The 20466-nt window shown below is 50.4% G+C and overlaps 1 long non-coding RNA gene across 1 annotated transcript in view; it reads left to right on the forward strand.

The window, feature by feature from the left end:
• Positions 1-20466, forward strand: part of LOC138120631 (uncharacterized) — a 129288-nt gene that overhangs the window by 86149 nt on the left and 22673 nt on the right. Inside the window, exon 2 of the long non-coding RNA XR_011155920.1 lies at positions 20014-20107. This is a non-coding gene — a long non-coding RNA (uncharacterized lncRNA). The remainder of the gene's footprint in view (positions 1-20013; positions 20108-20466) is intronic.

Raw genomic sequence — 20466 nt, forward strand, 5'->3', positions numbered from 1 at the left:
TTTTCCTCCAGTTCCTGTGCCCTGGCATCTCTCACCCACGGCCAAGAGAGCAGACAGCTTCCCCAGAGAGGTGGGTGAGCTGCCACCAGCCTTTGCAGCTCACTCAGAGGTGCCTGATCCATGCAGGGGTGCTCAGGGAGGAGAGGGCTTTGGGGCAATGCTTTTTGCTGTGTCTCACCTGAGATGTGGGAGGCGTTGCTTTACCTGCCAGAGGGCAGGGGTAGATTAGAGATTGGGAGGAAATTCTTCCCTGTGAGGGTGCTGAGGCCCTGGCACAGAGAAGCTGTGGCTGCCCCATCCCTGGAAGTGTCCGAGGCCAGGTTGGACGTGGCTTGGAGCAACCTGGGATAGTGGAAGGTGTCCTTGCCCATGCCCATGGCAGGGGATGGAACAAGATTGGATTTAAGATCTCTTCCAACCCAACCCATTCTGTGATTCTGTGAACTGTCTCCCAGGAAAAGATGCTCAGGCACAGATATTTTGCCCAAGGTGCTGCTGTGGGCTCATCTCCATCCTGTGGTCCCCTGTCCTCTGTCCCCCCAGCTGTGAGAGCAGCTCAGCTTGGGCCACAAACAACTGCAAAGCTCTAGCAGTGTTGGCCGTGATCTGTGTTTGGAAAATAAAAGGAAAACGAACTCTATAATATTTTATAGCTTCTGCCATGGTAGTGTCACAGCCCACTGTAGCAACCGCAGTGCTCGGCTTGACGTGAAGGGTAAGCCAAGGGCAGGCAAAAAAAATCCTTGTTTTTTAATATTATTAAACTTCAAGTATTCCAAGTTGCTACAAATAATAAAGAGTAAATTTAAAAGGGACTGTGAAAAATGGGGCAATGAACATCTGTGCTATGTTGATTTATCTGGCAAAAATAAGCAGAGGAGTGAAAGCAGGAGCAGGAGCAATTTCTCAGGCGCATTGGGTTGGTGCAGGGACGTGTTTGCTGCATGGCAAAGAGCAGCGTGGGGCTGGGGTGAGAGGCCAGACCCCAGCTTCTGCTGCTGGAGCCTCTGATGTTAATCTTGGTGATGGGGAGGGAAATATTGACAGCGGGATGGTGCTCTCTGCCTTGAATGACAGGCCATATGTTTGTAAAATAGTCTGAAGCACCAAATAGAAAAGGCCTGGGCGAGTGGAGAGAGACGTATTTTCTCTTTACATGTAAAACTTCCAACTCTTGGCAGGAGCCCAGCTACAATTAATCAGCAGGAGCCTTTTAGAAAGGCTCTTCCTAGGAAATAAGGGTACAGAAAAATCCTTTAAATTAAACATAATTTAAAACAAAGTAGTGTGTCAATAGGGGAAAAAAAAAAAGAGAATGGACTTGCAATAAATACAGATTACTTGGTATAAATCCATCAGGCCTGATCCTGTCTGTGCCGCCGTGGCTTTCTTGGCATCGGATTTTTGGCAGGGATGAGCAGGATGGGGGATCCAGGGGTGCCCCAAAGGACTGTGGGCACTGAGAGGTGGGAGCAGAGTGGGGTGGAAGCCCCAGGAGCCCCCCAGTCCCAGGAGCCCCTGGAAAGGAGCAGGGCTCTCACCATGCAGCAGTGAGCAGAAGAAATGCTGCTGGGGGGAGGGAGAGGAGGAGGAGGAGGAGGAGATCGGATTTCTAAGCACCCTTGAAACCGAAGCTGCACTGTTTATAAACTTCCATAAATATTAATTGATATTTAATAAGGTAGGCAAACACAAGGGAAAGTATTGTTTTGGCCAACTCCTTCACAGCGATCCCAGCCAAGCGTGAAAGAGTTTGTGTAACTTTCCTCGGGGGTTAAGAGCAGGTCACGGAAGGTCCTTTTTCCTGGCCGCTGTCCCAGCTTTTTAAGCTATAAGGGAACACAGGAGGCTCCTGGGAACTGGACCCAAATACCTGCTGGCTGCAGGGTGAAACTCCTCGGCTGCAGCGAGTGGGCATCGCCGCCCCGCAGCCGGCCCTGCCGGGGCTTTCCGGGGGGATTAGGCTGGAAAGGGGGTGACTGTTTTGTCAGATGGGCAGGCTGATGAGCTAATCATGGCTGTTAATTGATATGCTTTCCCACATAACTTGACAGATCAAACAGGTGGTGAATGGCCCTCACACTCATTCACATCGGGCTGGCGTCCCGGATCTGGGCTCAGACTCGTGCAGATAAAATGACAGGGAAATAGGTCAATGTGCAAAAAGGACAGGCTTGGCGCTCACCAGAGCTCCTGATTCCCACCAACCCTCCTGTGGAATACAAGTCCCTTACACAGCTTCTTTATATAATCCTCACTACCAAAGGGTGGAGCAAAATTCAAGGGAATGCGTTTCCTCCGATGATTTTCGGTGACTTACTGAGGTTTTGCTGCCAGCTCCAGAGAAAAGAATCATGGAAGTATTTAAGTTTTATTTCTCATTCTCCCATCGTGCACGGGCTGATTCATGGATTTGCACCAAGACTTAGCGGAAAAATCAATGTCAAATAGAATGGAGGCTGATATTATAAAATTAAGATCTAAGATTTTCTGGCCGTAGAGCTACACTCGGAATCAGTCTGTTACAGGGACTTGCAGCGAGTTCATGGGGAAGTGGAGGCAGATAAGAGTCTCTTCCAGAAATGTGGGAATGCTTCTGACCTTGCTCCACACCTGGGCCAGCACCCAACTCCTCCTTGCTGCTGGCGAGGTTGAGCTTCTGAAACCACCGCCCATGGGATATTTCATTACTCCTGTACATGGGGAATAGCCAGTTCTGTAGAGAAATATCTTCTCTGAACCCACAGCTGGAATGCCAGGGCTCTGTGACAAATCTCATTTTAGAGTCAATAGATGCAACATCCATTCTGGTTGTTCATGATTTCAGCTCATTCCTGTGATTTTTCTTCCCAGGGAGGGAGGGAAGAAGCACAGTGTGTTTGTTGGCCAGGTGCTGAAACGGCCTTTCAGAGGCATTCCCCAAGCACTGAAAGCAGCCAGGACCCTTCTCCCTGCAAACTGTGGGATTGTTGGAGTGGAGGGAAAAGTAGATCCATTGGAAGAACCTCACAGCTCCTGGGTACCAAGGAAAAGTTGGAGGCTTTACGGAGTTTGGGGTGGAGTTATTTTTTGTCTTGGTTTGCCTTTCCTTTTTCTTTTCAATTTCCTTTTTTGGGGGGGGAAGGAGTATCCTTGTCGTTCAGGCAGATGCACTTCCCAACTGGTGAGCACCTCTCCAAGCTGTACCTTGTTTGGAAAGCACATCCAAAACCCAGCGCTGATTGCAGAGCGAAACACCACTGCCAGCACTTGAATTACAAAGGCAGCTCTACAACAGCCTGCATCGAGTTCACCACTTTTAATTACAACACCCCACATCAGAACTTCCACAAAACATTTTATCCGTGTGTAAAATGGAATTAAACGAGCAGAGCCCTAAGAAAGCCCTGCGTTTGTCCCGGCTGAGTCTGCAGCGGAGCGGGCTGTTCCCTGCTCTTCCACGTGGGTTGTGTCCCCAGACTGACAGGGGTTACCTTTGATGCGAGGCAGATGGAAAAGGGAAATGTAGGGATTAATCCCTCTGTCCCAGATGAGGCAGCAGCGTGAGCAGGTGGCGGGGAGGCCGAGCCCATCCCATCTCTCATTGTGTCGCGGCGCCGGCCCAGCCTGCGGCAGGGCTGTTATGCGATATAATGGTGAGATGGGAACAGCCAGGGAACTTCTTCCTTTGTGTTCCAAAGGCCACGATGGCATCTTTATTTGATAAAGGAATTGGATTATGTCTAATCCCCGCACTTGGAGGCGTTTTATTACTCAGAAAACACTTCCTTCAAAGCGCCTTGGCTGTCGCAAGCGGGGTGTAAGATATCGCTAGCGGGAGAGGCGGTGCCAAGTTTTCCAGGGATGAGCAGAAATCCTCAGATCCTTTCTTGGGGGGCAGCGTTCAGATTTAAGGCATTTTTGGATTAAATTCTAAAATCGAAGCCAGGCTGTGCCTTTTAATGAGCATCTGATGAAGAGCCCAGAGCTGGAGCCACCCAGCCTGTTCACCAGGTGCTTAAACCAGTTTATGCTCCCATCCAGGATATTGTGCAGGAATTCAGATTCTTTCATAATGAATAATACATCCATGAAATGTGAGCCCTGTAAGTTTAGGGAAACGAGCTGTCAAGTGACCCAAGGAATAAAATTGAGGAGGTGAGTGCCATGAGCACAACACAGAGCACATTGTCTCAGGAACTTCCTTTGGCACCGGTGACGGGACACGCTTGGCAGATCAAAATAAGAGCTCAAAGTGGGGAAGAGGAATGATGTGGCCGGAGAGCATTCAGTGGTTTGGATCATTTCTAATGCCATGACAGGCCTGTAAACCAGGAGGTGAACTCTCCTGGACCTTGGGAGGCTCCTGTGGGTATTTTGGAGGAACATGGGTCACAGAGCTCCCAGTCCCACCGAAGCAGGCTCAGCAAACTTCCTCAGAGCTGCAGGTCAGGTCCCTTTTTAGTCCCTGCACGTTTCTATTCTCCATGTCCTCACAGCAGAAGTGCTTCCAAGGGTTGTCTCATTTCAGTGGTCACAGTTCCCAAGCCAAAATATCTGCTGAGTTTTGTTACTCGTGCAGATCAGCCGTGCTGGGAGGAGGATTCTCCCTCACCCCCGGGAGCTCCAGCCTTTCAAACCGAGGTAATCCCTCCCTGGAGCCACCAAAACCAAACCCTGTGACCTCAGCAGACATTTATCACCACCTGAGGGCTGGGCAAGGTTCACTGAACTTCAAGCAGGGCTGGGACCGGGTGGGAGCTGGGAGAAACTCTCTGGTTTCATCTAGGACTGGCACTGAGTTTGGAAGCTGCAAGTTCTCCCAGGCCCCAGGAGAAGCTAAATGCTGCTTTTTCCAGAGGAGGCACAAAACTGGGACCATGGCAGATGTTTGAGGGGACTCATTTCATCAACTCCCTCTTAAATCAGTGATTGCTCAGGGAATGTTCTATGCCAGCTTCTCCTCTACTCATGGTGGAGGAAGGGCTAGTGGGAGGTGTCTCTGCCCATGGCAGGGGCTTGGAACGAGATGAGCTTTAAGGTCCTTCCAACCCAAACCATTCCATGATCCTGTGAAGAAGGAGGGAGCTTCCCTCACCCCAAGGTGCCACAGTGGTGTGCTGGGGTCCAAGCCCACCTTTCCAACCCTCTGACCCAAAAGCTTCTCCTTGCTCTCCCAAGCTCTCCCTGCCCTCATGGCAGATGTGGAGCCTTCTCCTCGCTGACCAGTGGCCAAAAGCAGAGCCACCTTTTATTCCAGAGTGTTTCACTATACAAGTGCTTTTGAAATAAGGAAAAACGGGGGGAAATTGCAGTGGGCTTAGCAGACAAAATTGAGCAGTTGACTGTGGCAAGGCATACAGTACTTAAATGCAAGAGCTGATCTAATCGTTGTTCTCAAGGAAGCTTTTTGCTGCATTTTAGCACACAAAGCTTTTCGTTTTCTCTTTTGTGGCTTGAGCTGCTATTTAAGAAAGCAAAAATCAATAAACCTTTCCAGCTTTCAATCTTTTGCCCCAAAAGGTGTTTTTTTGGGTAGTGTTTTGTCATTCATAAGCTGTGGCGACAAATCCTTGACATCATTCGTGGATAATATCGATCAGCTCTTCCGTTGCGCCAAAGGACAAATAGAAATCATTTATCTGTCTGGACTCCAAAACAGCAAAAGACAAAGGGCTCTGCCAGCCACCCATGACAATCAGCAGCTGAAGGTATTAGCAGGGGGTCAAGTTCAGAGGTCAGCGGTCAAACAGGTTGTCATCAGTTTCTCACAGGCAGCAGAGTGGAAAAAGCCAGCTGGGTTTTATTTCCAAACCCGGGAGCCTGGTGCTGGTGGGTGCTGGTGGCCCAGCGGTGCTGCCTTGCCACAGGGTGTGTTGTAGGTTTGGGTTAATTTCTTGTAAATTTGGGGTCTTAACTGCACCTTCCCTCTGGGACTGAGGGCCAGGCCCAGGCAAACCATGAGAAGCTGCTGTTGCTGACATTGCTCTGAGCATTCCCAAGATCCCTTTGTTTTGATGTTGTTACATGGTTTGGTTCAATTTTCTGCACATCTTTTGGGATCAGCCTCTTCTTGGGCACAAGGTCCTAAACTTACTGCTTCAAACTTGTCTTCCATGAAGGTCTTTGCAAAAACCAGGAGATTACTGAGCAAGCTGCTGCATCCCAGCAGTATTTCCTTGGATGTAGGGATAGCACTGAGGGGAAGCATCAGTTCTACCCATGTCCTTCTTCTCTACCACCAGCGCCACCAAATTAGAACTAACAAACATTTCAGTCAAGATTAAATGGGATGCTGTATGGACTCAGTCCCAGAGGGAAAGGCTCCCTGGTCACATCTCCCTAAACCTGTCAGTGCTGCGCCTCACACATCCAAAATCTCCTTATGTTGTACTGAGAAGTCTGCCGGGTCTGTATCAGCAGGAAAAGCACCTAAAGCAAACTTGCTGCCTCCTTGGATTTATCTGCAATGCAAATAGACACCTAAAATCCTCCTTTCTCCAGCCTCATAAAAAACATGGGCTGCTCTGAGCTTTATGGGAAACCTCTGATCCATCACTCAGGCAGGACAGCACGGCTGCTACGGAAATCCCTTGGGAAGCCAGAGGGGAAGGGTCCAACCAGAGCTGCTCGTCTGATCCTTGGCTTTCCATAAACCTGGGCACTCAGGGCATCCATCAGTCAGTGGGGCACTTCCAGAATTACTGCAGTGAGGGGGAGAGGCCATGGCAGTAAATAAAGGTGGATAAAATATCAGCATGATCCCCATTCTCCCACATTCTGAACGCTTTCATGGGCTCTCTCCCCCTCTCCCATGTCCTTCAGCACAGTTATTCCCCGTGTTTTGATTTTTGGGGGGCTGGCAAACAGAGATCCTTGTTGTGTTTAAGCAGGAGCGCCTCGGTGGAGTTTCTCTCCGAGATTGTGCTCACACAGGATTGGCACCTGGATAGGAACTCACTGCACACACACTCTCAGGAACATTTTATTTAAACTGGGACGAGTTTCCTCCTGTTCACCACCAACTGGCTGAGGCAACAGAGACTTTCTTACAAGAAGCAGCACTGCAGAGAGCTCTGAGCAGGCTCTCTCTTTGCATTTCACACAGATAGCTGGGGAAGTACTTGAGCAAACACAAATTCCCACTGGATAAATAAGCCGGATGCGCGATGCCAGCAGCCACAGAGTCCATGTGGTAAATGTGGCACTTTGCTTAAATTTCTTCTGGCAGACGGAAATTCTGCCTTTTATTTTATTTTATTCTCCCAAGGACACTGTCAAGGTCACCACGAATCCTGATGCTCCAAAGAGTGTATCAGGGATACAAACCCATTTCACCAGGCTATTGTTGTATGTATCCTCCTGTGCATCCAACTTCATTTCCACTTCAATTTTATCAACCTTCCGCTGGAGACTCAAGGAGATAGGAAACAAGTACTGACACGAATTAGCCCGGAGATTGACTGATATAGCTCAGCCCAGGGAACCCTGGGTAAAACCTTCTCTGGGCTCTTTCTCTCTTGCTTTCTATCTGCCTTTTTTTTTTTTTCTTTTCCTCTTCCCCCCCCACCCTCCCTTTTTTTTTTCCACTACAACTGTCTTTGTCAGTCACCTGTCAGAGATGTCACCAGTCCTGCCCAGGATGACAGACAGGGCAGGAAAGATTTTGATGGGGTAATTTGCCAAAAATACCCAACGTGGCATATTAAAGATGGCAGCTGGTGGCAAAGGCTCCAGGGAGGAGATTCCCTGTGGGTGAACCCAGCTTTCTCTTCTCAAACTGCTGTGAACTCCAAAGGTGCCATCCCTTTTGCTTTGGGGAATCCATGGAAGAATTGCAATGGAATTCATGAAGTGTTGCTCCATGCATTGACCTCCTGGTGTGTGTAGGGTGGGCTGGGAGGACACCCAACCTCCCCCTCCACACCTCTGCACCCCAGCCCAGGGCTGGGGGATGTGAAAGCTCCAATATAAGGGGTCCTGGCAGAGGCAGGGATTGTTCCCTAGGGTCCGATCCATGCTCCAAGCAGGGAGCGCCCAGCTCGAGCAGGGTGCAGAGAGAGGAGCTGGCTCCTACCAGGGGGACAGGGCTCCATAGCCTGCCCTCTCCACAAACTTCAGCCCCTCTTCTTCCTCTGTGCAGGAAATTTATGCCCTTTGGGTTCAAAAAAGGCTCCTAGAGGGAAAGAGAAAAGAGCGAGCGAGAAAGAGAATGAAAATGATTTTAATTTTTTTTTTGGCGTAGAAATGAAACTGATATTGAAAGTGAGTAAATTTTAATGAAACGGTGCAAAAATGACATCATTTACTCAGAAATCATTAATTTGTCAGCATTAATATTTCAGCTACAACATTGCCTGTCATTCTGTGCCAGCAATGACTGATAAATCTATAAAAGTGTGCTGCTAATTTACTGAATATTTATGTGCAGTGTCATTTGCAGAGTAGGATTTGAATTTATTTCACTCAGTGTTCAGCTGGAGAACATTTCTAACAAACCTAAAATGAACAGTACCAGGCTGTGCAAAGTAAAGCTGGCAAAACTTCCCAAATAACATTTAAAGGGAGACGAGCGCTGGTGGGAGCCGTGGCGTTTCCCGGGGACGAGGCTCTCCCAAGGCCACGTCCCGGCGAGGACAGCGCGGGTGGCTCGGGACAGGGCACGGCAGCTGCCAGCCCTGGGGCTGTGCTGACACATATTTGTCACAGCTACACCATTTTTCATCTCAGACCTCCTTAGAGGTGTCAGCTTATCCGTTCCACCTCCCAGGAGGCCGCGCACGTGTCGGGAAGGAGCGAGCGCTCCCTGAGCAGGGGCTTGGTGGGAATTTCTGTGTCAGGTTGGAGCACGGGGGGAAAGTCTGCAGAGCTGAGGTGGGAGGTTTAAGGAAGGGGGGAAGGAGAGGGGAGATTTTGCCAGAGTTGTGCAGCTGAGGTGGAATGGGGCTGGTGTGGTCCAGCCCTGCCCCATGTGCCATGGGGCCACCTATGTTGGGTCCCCAACATGGAGCAGGGAGTGTCCGTGGCACTGTTGGAGAGTCCATAGGTGTAGCTGGAGTGTCCATGGCACTGGTGGGAGTGTCCATGGCACTGGTGGGAGTGTCCACAGCACTGGTTGCACTGTCCACAGCACTGGTGGGAGGTCCATGGCACTGGTTGCACTGTCCACAGCTGATTCTTGTGCTGAGGATTACTTTTATCACACCAGAGCCTTCCCACAGCTCCCCAGTGTCCATGCTCTGGTCCCTGCAAACCTCCCAGGAGTGCCCTGCTCCAGTTGCTCCAGAGAATTCTGGTGCTTTCCATGGTGATCTCAGGATGCAGCACAGCTCTCAGCTGTGTTTTGGGAAAGGGAGTTCTTTGGATGGATAGCTTGGTCATCAAAATGCGGTTTTGGGATGATAGAACCCCTTTGGAAGTTCAGGCTGAGTTTGGATAGTGCTTTTAGGCAGAAAATGAATGAAATATATGAAAAATATTGCTGGCTTAAGCCCTGAAATTGGGTGTTCCACATTGATGGGGAGGAGTTTCCCAGGGCCCAGTGAGCAGAGCCCTGAGTGCGTTCCCTGGGCACCATTCCCTCTGCCTGTTCCCAGGATTCAAGGTGCTGGTGGCTGCTCCTTGTCCTTGCACCAGCTCCCAGGGGGTTTATTCCACCCCAGCGTCACTTTGGGCTCTCCCTGAACCTCAGGAAGCTCCTGAAGGCAAGCCCTGAGCGCTGCTCCCGTCGGGCTGCAGACCACAGGAGCTGCTGGTAATTAACGGGCATATTAATCCAAGTGGAGCACGAGAGCCTTATTATAGTCACATTTTTCACTTTCATCAGAATAATATCATATTATATTAATATTTATTTCTGGCTAATGGGCTGTGAAATGAGCTGGGGGATGCTTCTGGTGGGGTTGGGGGTCCTTCCCAAGAGCCAGCAGGGCCTGTGCCCCTTGCATCCTCTCTCTTCCACGAGTGTTGGGAATGTTGTGGAGGGTGGGAATAGAGGTGCCAGCAATGCCAGGGGTCCTGTGTGCACCGTGCCACTGCCCCTGCACCCCTTCAGGGCACAGGGAGAGGGGAAACAGCTCAGGACAGAGACAATGCAGAGCCTCCAGGTCAGACAGATTTGGGCATGGCTGTCAACAGGATGGAGATTTACTTTAAAGGAGGGGGAAAAGCCTTGCTTACACTTTGCCACTCACATCTATTACTTGGGAAAATAAGGATGACGTGAGAGCAAGGAATAAATCCCTTCTGAAAATATACTGGGTGAATGCATTCATTTTCCTGTGCACATGGAAGAGGGTAGGAGAATGAATTTTTAGCTCAATTCATTCTCCAAAACGAATCTTAAGCCTTTTAATTGTTGAGTGTTGGCATAAAAACATATTATTTATGAAGCTGTGGCTTGGTTCTACATGGCCCCTGTGCCTTTTTCCTTCTTTTAAAGCCAATCTCATTTACTTCTTCCTAAAAGGTGCTCTAGAATCCAATATGAGCATGATGAATATTTAATTTTCCAAGCAGGGTTTACACAATCCCCGAGTGCCTGGCAGCTGGGCCAGTCCCTGGTTTGGGGCTCGAGCAGAGCCTTGCCTTTCTGCTCTGCCTGGTCCATGCCTATCAATTCCCCAGCAGGAAGGAGGGAATGGCTTTAAACTGGAAGAGGACATTAGGAAGAAATTCTTCTGCCCCATCCCTGGGAATCTTCAAGGCCAGGTGGGACGGGGTTTGGAAAAACCTGGGATAGTGGAAGGTGCTGGGGTTGGAATTGGATGGGCTTTAAGGTCCCTTCCCACCCAAAGCATCCTGGAATTCTGTGATTTACTTCCCATCCCAGGCTGCTCCCCTCCCTGTCCCTGGACAATCTGTGTGTGGCACAAAGGGAGGAGGAAGCGCCGGGGACACCCCGCGGTCGTAGAACTTTAGTGGCTTTCTTAGAGGGAAGATGGCAACGCCGTAAAACCATTCCACAGGAGAGGGAGGCTCCTGGTCTGAAGCTTAATCATTAGTAAAAAATTATTTCCTGCAGTGTTAAAGATCTAATTGGTCCAATCAAAAGGCAAATTAACGACAGCTCATTTGGAGAAATCTGCATGTGTTCCAGCAGAGGCTGCACGGAGGAGGCACGGCGTTCCCAAAGCTGGCAAAGCCGGAGTGGGAACACTGTCCTCTGCAGCACAGGGTGTATTCCCTCACCAGGGACTCGGTGCTGGCTGGGACGTGGGAGAAAGGCAATAAGTTTATTCTTTTTTTTTTAATGCTTACAACATGCAGGTTTTCCCTGTCACTACTTGGAATCTCCCTCTGAAACCAGAGGAATGGGCTCGTGCTGTTAGACCAGACAGCCCAGTTCCCATATCCACACCAGACCAAACCCCTTTTCTCCTGGGCAAATGTTTTATTTTCCAATTTGTAAGTGCTATGTTTTTTGAATAGGGCAAGGAGCATTTTCCTGTCGCGCAGCCTGACTTTTTGCAAACCACTGAAAATCTGTCCCTTTTCTGTTGTGTAAAAATCAGAGTTCAAATCAAAGGATGCTCTGGGATTTTAGGACAGAGTCCTCTGGACCTGTGCCGTGGTTTATGTAGGTTTATTTCCTGCCCATACCTGCAGGATAAAGCAGCCTGAGACACCACTCTCCATCAGCTCCCAGTCCTCAAAGCTTTATTTTATTAAAAATACATTGAACACTTCATGCCAACAGGTTCCCACGAAACACCCACCTGTATCCATGGCCCAATAATCCAAATCTTCTATAACAGTGTTGACAGCAAATGGTGTGACCCCCCAATATAAAGCAAAAGCACTTTCCAAAGGCATTTGGGGCAGCCTGGACATCTCCCTGTCCCCAACTCCATCACCACTGGCTCACAGAGCAGGCACTGGCAGCTGCTGGGCTCAGGTGGGTTTCCTCAGGGGGTTTCTGTGCTCCTGAGTATTTCCCACTGCCGTGTCCTGCTGGGTGTTGTCCCCACGCTGTGCCCAGCTGGGCACTGGTGCCTGGATGCTGGTGGGGCAGGGAGGGTCAAAGCCCCCCAGGCTCAGGTAGGAGGCACCTCCACCACCCCCCAGCACCCAGCTGAGCATCTCCTGCTGCCAGGGCTCTCCCTCCCGGGGCCTCCTTTGTGCTCCCTCCCTCCCTTCCAGCCCAGCCCCAGCTCCAATGTTTTTCCTTGCCAGCCATTCCCTGCATGAAGCTCGGGCAGCCCAAATTGTCTCACCTTTCCCCCCGCTCTGATAAATGCTCCCTGCGCAGTTCCTGTAACCTCCCCGAGCGTCCTTCATTTGTCAGAGATCGCAGCCTTTTACGGCGGGTCATTATTTCACCAGGAATTCGAACAGAAATATTTCCAGTCCACACCAAGCGATCTATTTCGCTTCCCCACCCACCACATTAGCCTCTGAATACTCTCATTATACCATTACTAATTAGAAATTCTCTCAAATTGGCGGCTGCATTAAAAAAAAAGACAGTGTGCTGAGCATATGGCATAATATCCTATTAATGAACACTCTAAATTCAAACTCAGGTCAGCTGTTCATTTCTTGCTCATGACACCCAGGCAAGGGGGAGAAAAGCAAAGCTTTTTTTTTTTTTCCTCCCCTTCTAAAATGCATAATATGGAATGCTGGGATGCAGTGGTGCCTTAGGCCAATGCTTTATTTGATTTGGATAATTTTTTTTGTTGTAGAGTTGTAAAAAAAAAATTTAAAAATTATATATGTATGTGCATTCTTAAACCAGAGTGGAAGCACTTGCTGGTCAGTGCTCACCTGTGTGGTGCCTCTTTTAAAAGAGCAGGACAGGCCACGTGCCCTGCCCAGATCCCCCTGAGCATCACGAGCACAGTGAATGTCCTGTGAGGTTGTGTTTGTCCTGCCGGCATCGATGGCTCCGGTGCAGGGCTGGGTGAGGACAGGAACTGCAGCACGCACACTTTTTCCTCTTTCTAGTTAAATGGGCTAATTGTAGCAGGCACCTGCGCCGTGGGAGCCACTTCTCGGGCTGACCTCACCTTGTCCCGAATTGGCGGCGGCTGAGCCAGGGTTGGATGCGGAGCTGCTGCCGCAGAGTCCGAGCTCAGCACTCCCCAGCATCGCTGCTGGGGCTGGCTCACTGGGCAGAGCTCCTCTCTGAGGGGCTCTGGAGGCTCCAGAGGGGCTCAGCAGCAGGGAGAGGACCCCCCCAGCTGCTGCATCCCCGCGGTCCTGCCAGGGCTGGGGCAGCCCGGCCGCTCGCTGTGACTTGCTCCACTTGCAGTTTTCAGGCTGGATGGAAAGGTGCCAGCGAGTGGGATGGCTGGGTGTGAGCATCCGTGTGTTTCTGGGGACAGGCAAAGGTTACCCGCCTTTCCAAGGATTATTTTATTGTGGGTTTTTAGTGCCATGAAATTCACAGTACAGTAAAAGAGCAGATTCCTGTACCTTCCTCCTTTCTGGGCAGTTGAGCTGTCAGGGCTTTAGGCCCCATCAGTCTTGTTGTCACTGAGGTTTATAAAACCACCAAATGATATTATGTCAGCTGATTCTTTAATGGGATAATCATTAGCCAAGACCTGAGTAAGGTGTTTTTTTGCCATCGCTAATTTCACCTCAAGGTGAACGCGCAGGCAGAGCCCTCGGGCGCGGGGCTTGCGGTGATCTATGGACTCGCTTCGCTCCGTGCCGCTGCTCCGAGCCCTGCTCCTGGGACACGCCGTGTGCCCTCGGTCCCCCGGGTTTGTCACAGTGGGATAGGTCACAGCATGAAGGTTATGGCTTCCACAGGTGTCCCAGGGCTCCTGGCTCCAGCCCGGAGTGCCTGGGATGGGATCTCATCCCTGTGGCTGCCTGCACTCCTTCCCTTTATCGGGACAAAGGATGCACAAGGGCGACGGCTGAGATTTGACCTTTCAGTAAAAATTGGAAAAGTTTTGGCTTCTCAACAAAATCAAACTTTTCTGTTGAAAACAAATATTTTGCCTCATCAAGAATCCAATTTTCTGTCAAAATAGTTTTCATTAAATATTTCCAAGCAGCCCCGGGTTAGTATTGATTTAAACTGTTGCAAGGGAGAGAAGAATGAGGCTTTGTCTCTACAAACATCATGTTTGCCCACCAATTAAAATTACAGTAGAAGTGGGGAACCGCTGCCACCTCCAAAGGGGGGCTGGTTAGTGAAACACTCAGTAATTATCCTCGTTAGACTGCTGAGTCCAGCATCACATCCCAGGGAGCGGTCGGGACCCCGGGAGCAGTGGGAGCTGCAGGCAGAGGGGCTGAGGGGTTTGCAGGCTGTTGGGAAGGGCTGCAAGGAAGGGAGGCCTTCTCCTGGGAGGGCACCTGAGGGAAGGCCTGGCCTTCACCCTGGTGTTGGTTCTCCAGATGGTCAGGACTTGCTGCAGCTCGTGACAGCAGAGGGACAAAGCGTGGCCCATGGCAGTGCACGGGAACCAGGTGCTCCTTGGAAATCGTGGAGCTGGGACGTCGCTCATCAAGGGGCTCTTGTGTTGCTGTGCTGCTCGTTTGGGCTTTTTCCAGAAAATCCAGCTATAAAAGTTGAAGTGAGGTGCAGGATTGTCCATGCCAGGGGCTTTTCTGGTGCTGTGGTGGGGAACTGGGAGCAGGGTTGGGTGATGGAGTCACTCAGCCCGAGGAGGGCGAAGGGGCTGGAAGAGGCACTGAAGAGCACCCGGAGCCAGATCGGTCCCTTCCAGCCAAGTTTTGTGCTCTGAGGGTTAAAGCTGAGCTGAGTGCGCTGGAGCCCAGGAAGAATTGAGGTTTTATTTCATTGGCACCGGGGTCATTCCTGATTTAATTATGTAAAAATTAATGTGAACGTCTTTCCTGGTACGGATAGGCCAGCCATGGAAATTGAATTGGGTGAAATGCTGGTTAAGCTAATCACTCACAAGTCATTATGATGGCTGAGCACAGGGGTGCTGTAATCTGTTGGGACTTCCCAGAGACCTGATTGAAGACCAAGTGTAAGACCCAGAGGTTTAATCAGATGGGATCGGTGATGTTGCACTGAGGTGATTTTCCAGCAGCTCCAAACCATTTCTTCCTGCTGTGAGAATCCATGTTTTAAGTCTTCCTGTGCTCTTCCCAAAACATTCCCAGCCTGGCAGTGTGGGCAGAGAGCTGTGCAGGTCTCAGGTTAACCCTGAGCCCCTGGGGAAAGCTGTATCATGATACTAACACAGGAATTCTGGAAAAATCCCAGCCCTGATCCTGCAGCAGCCTTTCCTCCCCTCAGTGGAGGGGTGCAGGTGAAGGGCTCCTGCTAGAGGAGCTTCTGCCAGGGATGCTGCTTCCATGTCCTCTGGCTGAAAGGAGTCACTTTAAGGCAGCGACAATAACTGGATTTGAAATGCTGCTGTTACCCGTGTGCTCTCTGTGCAATCCACACCTGCAGCCGTGTGTTCCTACGCCTGGTGGCTGATTTTGGGGCAGACAGGGCTCAGGTGAGTTCCAGCACTGCCATTTGCTGCTTTTCCAGGGGTTTGGGGGCTGTGACCCCCCATATGGGGGTCTTACAGGGCCTCCTGAGAGCTCCCCTTGCCCTCACAGCCATTAACCATCTTTAATCTGAGCGTGGTTTTTATAGTAATTTATATACATTTTAAAGGGATAAAAACTCCCAGCCAGTATTTAGAAGAGCATGAACAGCTTGCAGAGCACTTTACCCATCTGTTCCCAAAAATGACCACCTTTGTAGGTGCCTGGAGGGTGCTGGGCCCGAGCTGCTTCCCAGGCTCAGTCAGGAGCCAGCTGATGTCCATAGCAAATCAAGATGCTCGTTGTAATGTTCACAAAAATGTAATTTGATTTGCCTTTGTCAACAAAATCTGCGGAAACATCCCCTGCCTGAATAAATATCCCTGCAGGGTAGCACATGCTTTGTAAATAATTTTCATTGTAGCCCCCTCTTCCTAGCAGGGTGGAGAGTTGAGAACATTCATCAAGTCTCACATTAAGAAAATAATTTTCTTGCACCTAATTTGTGCAATAAATAAAGTCCACAATTTCTTGCTTCTGCAGCAAGGAAATGTAAAGAGCTGAGACTGGGGTTTTTTGACACTGGGTGTTTTTTTGATGGTTACTCCTACCTCAGGCTTGGTGCCAACAACTCCCCAAGAGTTTGGGATTTGGGGCACAGCATCCTCTGGGCACTCCAGCACGGAATGACCAGAGGAACTTTATCTGCCAGGAGTGGGGTGAGAGGCTCCTTTGCAGGGCACCCCAAAGGTCAGCAGTCTCCCATCCCTGACCTGGCACAGCACCTTGGATGACACCAAGCCTGGGTAAGGCTTTACCCAGCTGCAGGGGCCTTTGGCCAGGCCTGCCCAGCTCGCAGCTGGCACCAAATTGAGGTTATTTTTCAAGGAACGTGCAGAGATTTGTTTGTTTGCAACCTGTGCTCAGGACTGACTGCAGAACAAGGGGCAGGGTGCTGCTGTTGTTTCATCTTTTATCCTGAATTATCTCTGGAGATGGAGCCTTTGCTGTCTGCTCTTTTCTGCTGCTGTCAGTAAAGGTTCCTGCAGCAGGAGCCACGGCAAAAGCACAGCCGTGTCCCCGCTGTCCCCAGGCATTGACTCAGAGCCAAGCCAAGGCAGCACCGCCCTCTCTGGTGGCCTCAGCTGCCTCTGGCCAGGCTTTGGTACCTGCACCAGGTGCTCTGCACCTTCAGGGGTCACCTTCAGTGCTCCTGCCCCTCAGGCACTGCTCCCAAGCAGCTCTGAACAGGCACAGGACAAACCTGCAGGACAGGGCTCACTGGCTGGGAGGGAAGCAAGGAGGACACGGGAGAGTTTTGGCCTTTCAGGAGCTGCACCTTGGGTGACCAGACTCTTAAAGTCCTCTTTGCTGATCCCATGTCTCATTGGGGAACTGGAGCTCAGGTCTGTCCAGCTGGGAGAATACCAAGATGGGAGCACAGCTTTGTTTTTTTCCTTGTAGAAATGTAAATCTGTTATTTATATATATTTTATGGATGGCATGTTCCTATCCCCAGGCATTTTGCATTGGAATTCAACTCATTGCAAGCCTATTACATGTTCACTAACTATAAACCATCTGATTTATATTCATTAACCAGTCGTAGACAGCAGTAGTGGCATAACTTTAGCACTGGACATGCCTCAGTCGACGGGCGAACTAAATTTCAGTTAATTAAGGTGCCGTAATTGTTGTCCAGTACAAGTGTCTTCAGGGCATTCACTTTGTAAATAATTTTTCACCCCAACCTTTCCTGCATACTTGGTTGCTGCTCTGCAACTTTGTTGGAGCCATAAATTATTAGGAAATCAGCTCTCCTGCCTTTCTGGTAGGAGAAAGTCCCTTTTCTGAGCCTTGCCAAGGACAGCGGTGGCATTAAGGATTAGCAAAGTGCAACGGGACTGTGGAGGAAGCAGAAAGATTATAAACCCCTAAAACTCAGGGGGATCTCATCTCCAGGAGGGGTGTTAGCTCAGGAGAGCTCTGGGGCATTATCACCCTCGGCTCTCCCTCCCTTGGAAACTCCCTGGGAGGAGCTCATGAGGCTGAGCTTCACCTAAACACAGCCTGGCTCAGAGAGGCCGGGAGTGGGCCCTGGGATGGGTTAAATCTGGTTGCCAAGAGATTAAAAGTTGAAATCCCCCCTTGCTTATTTGCTTAATTTTCTCAGAAATTCAGGTCTGGGGAGAACCATCCTTGTGGAAAGGGGCATTCCCTCCCATCCTTTTACACCCAGCAGGTGGGAAGCAAGATGGAAAGGGGCTTCTTGTGCTTGATGTGGAAACAAAAGTGGGGCAGCTCTGCAAGTGGCCGGTGTGGAAGCCATAGAGGAGGGCTCTATGCCTGTGCCAAGGGGGAGGGCAGTGATCAGCACTGACCAGCACATTTTCCTTTTCTTTTTGGAAACAGGGTGAAAATTATCCTTTCCATAGCACTTGCTATAGGTTTGGGCTTCCTGAGTTTGGTTTGTGGTAAAGGATTTTCCCTGAGTTTTCAGGCACTGGTGTTCCCAGTTGGACTGGGATTTCTGGATGTGCATTAACAGCACGTGTCCCTTGTGGTCAGCACCGTGGTTTTATTTCAAGCAAGGGGCTGGATTTTCACCTGTGCTTGAGGGATGGAGCAATGGCCGAGATTCTGTGTCTGCTTTCACCCAGGGATTCAGTCTGAGGCAGCTCTGAGCCTTTGTGCACCAATAAATTCTCCTGCTCTGCTGAGACACCTCTGTAGCACGTGAAGGGGGCACTGGAGCTTCTCCATTTGTCTGCTCGAGTCTCCCCTTGATCTGACAGCTCCTTGCAGCCCTGCCCGGCAGCAGACATATGCCAGTCCCTCTGATAGTTCATGTTCACTTATTAATATAAAGATTCAACTTCCCACTCGCCGGAGTAAACCTTGCATGATGCCTCTGACAGTAATTCAGTTGTAGCCTCAATCAGCTGCTGGATCTCCAGGCCATGGCTGTCCTGCTAGCCTTTTCCAATTTTTCACTACACCAGTCATGAATAAATCTCCAAAACACATCAGATTGCTGAAAATGGAAATACCAGAGACAGGCACCAGTTCAGTAGTCAAAGAGCATCACCTTCCTGCAGCAAGCATGCACGCTCCGTGCTCCCTTGTCTGCTCATCACAGCCCAGCCCGTCGTGCAGAGGCCCCAAATGCCGGGGAGCCATCAGAGTGCGCCCTGAGCATCCCTGCACACGTCCTGCTGCCCAGGACAGGTGATTTCCAGTCACTGGCTGCGCTGCCAGCCGAGCCATCAGCAGCGCCCAGCTGCTCCCAGAGCAGGGCCTGCCCTCCCCTGCGAGCTGCAGACAAGGGCTGTGCGTTTGCAGAGCCTGGCAGCACAGAAAGCAACAACACAGTCGCTGTTTCCAGGCCTTTCCGCTGCCCTCGGTGAAAAGCACTTTGCAGCAGCCTGGAGGCTCCGGGCAGGCACCTTGTCCTGGCCCAGCTCCTCCATGGGTGGGTGCTGCCAGCACGTGGTGCCCTGAGCCCTCAGCTGGCACAAGGCAGGGTGGCCCAAGGACGTGTCCCTTGGCTTTCCCCTGGCACCCCGCTGGCAGCGCACGCTCCCACGGAATCCAGGGGTGCCAGGAGGATGCTCGCCCTCAAGTGCAATCCTTGGGTTCATCAATTTGATTTCTGCTGGGCCTCTCCTGGCGTGTTGTCACTTTTCTCTGCCATGATCCCTCCGGGATGGGGGTCCCAGGTAGCGCAGGCAGGGCCCTGGTGCAGGGGGGCACCTCCCACAGGGGCTTCCCTGCGGACCCAGTGCCCCCGTTTAGTTACCTGCCCGGTGCTCCCTCACTCCTGGCGTGTTTAACCTCTGACCCCTCCCCTGGCTCCAGTCTGGAGGCCTCGGTGGTGCCTTTTGAGACTTGACCCAAAGGGTGAAATCTTGGTTGTGTCCAAATTGAGGGGGCCTTGCTGCCGACGTGGGTCTGCTCACCCTTAATCTACCCATTACAAACACAGGCATGGTGCTGCCTCTCCCAGCATTGTTCTGGGAGAACTCCACAGAAAAGCAACTGCAAACCACTATTATTTAAATCACTTTGGGTCAGAAAATCAGCTAGAACTTAAAAAAAAAAAAAAAAAAATTCCAAATCACCACTCATAAAATAAATCAATTTCTTTAAAATTAGCCTCCTTAAGTTTGACATAAATTCTGTTTCTGTAAGGTTTGTCTGTTTTGTAATTTTGTTTTTTATCTGTGTTGTTATATTCAGCCCCCTGCTAATAAAATGTCAAATTAAAAAAAAAATTAGTATCCCTGATATTGCAGAAAACCAATAAAATAAAACCTTACAAGAGAAGCAAAAGAAAATTTCCATCATTCTCTCCTTAACCGAAATCAAAATTAAAGTGTTATTAGAAATTTCATTAGGATGGAGCAGATTGGTAATGAAATTACATTCCAGCTTTCCACAAACCCAGTGTATTAAGTAGGTTTGATCAATGATGTTCACACAATTAATTTTGTCTGATTGCTGAGGATTACTTTATCGACAGTCACATTTCACACTTGTGGGGTTTTTTTGTTTCCCCAGTAAATTCTCCACGATGTCACATCACATGATGGCGAGGCAGCTTTGAAGCCCCGGCTCTCCAAGTGACTTCCAGCGGACCATGACGGGAGTCAAGGTAAGGATGTCACTGCTCTTAATTGTGTTCCTTGTGCTGGGGCTTGGGGACAACCAGCCTCGGGGCCGAGGGGTGCTCTGGAGCCCTGGGGAGGTTCCAGCCAGGAAGAGATGGAGGGAGACCTCGTTCCTGCTCTCCTTGGGCTGCCTGGAGGCTCCCGGCGCTCTGCTGTGATGTTGGGGGCTCTCAGGGCCCATCTTAGGGTCGGTTCTGTGTCTCTGAGCTGTGGTGACAAACTGGCACTGCTGGTTTTGCTGGGTGCAGAGCCAGGCTGGGGTCTGGCACCGCTGTGGGAAGGGTTGGAGATGGTGCCAGGCTGGGACAGCCCTGCCATGTGCTCAAGTGCGTTTGTTCAGTCT

The sequence above is a fragment of the Aphelocoma coerulescens genome, chromosome 19, assembly GCF_041296385.1.
Source record: "Aphelocoma coerulescens isolate FSJ_1873_10779 chromosome 19, UR_Acoe_1.0, whole genome shotgun sequence".
Taxonomy (NCBI): domain Eukaryota; kingdom Metazoa; phylum Chordata; class Aves; order Passeriformes; family Corvidae; genus Aphelocoma; species Aphelocoma coerulescens.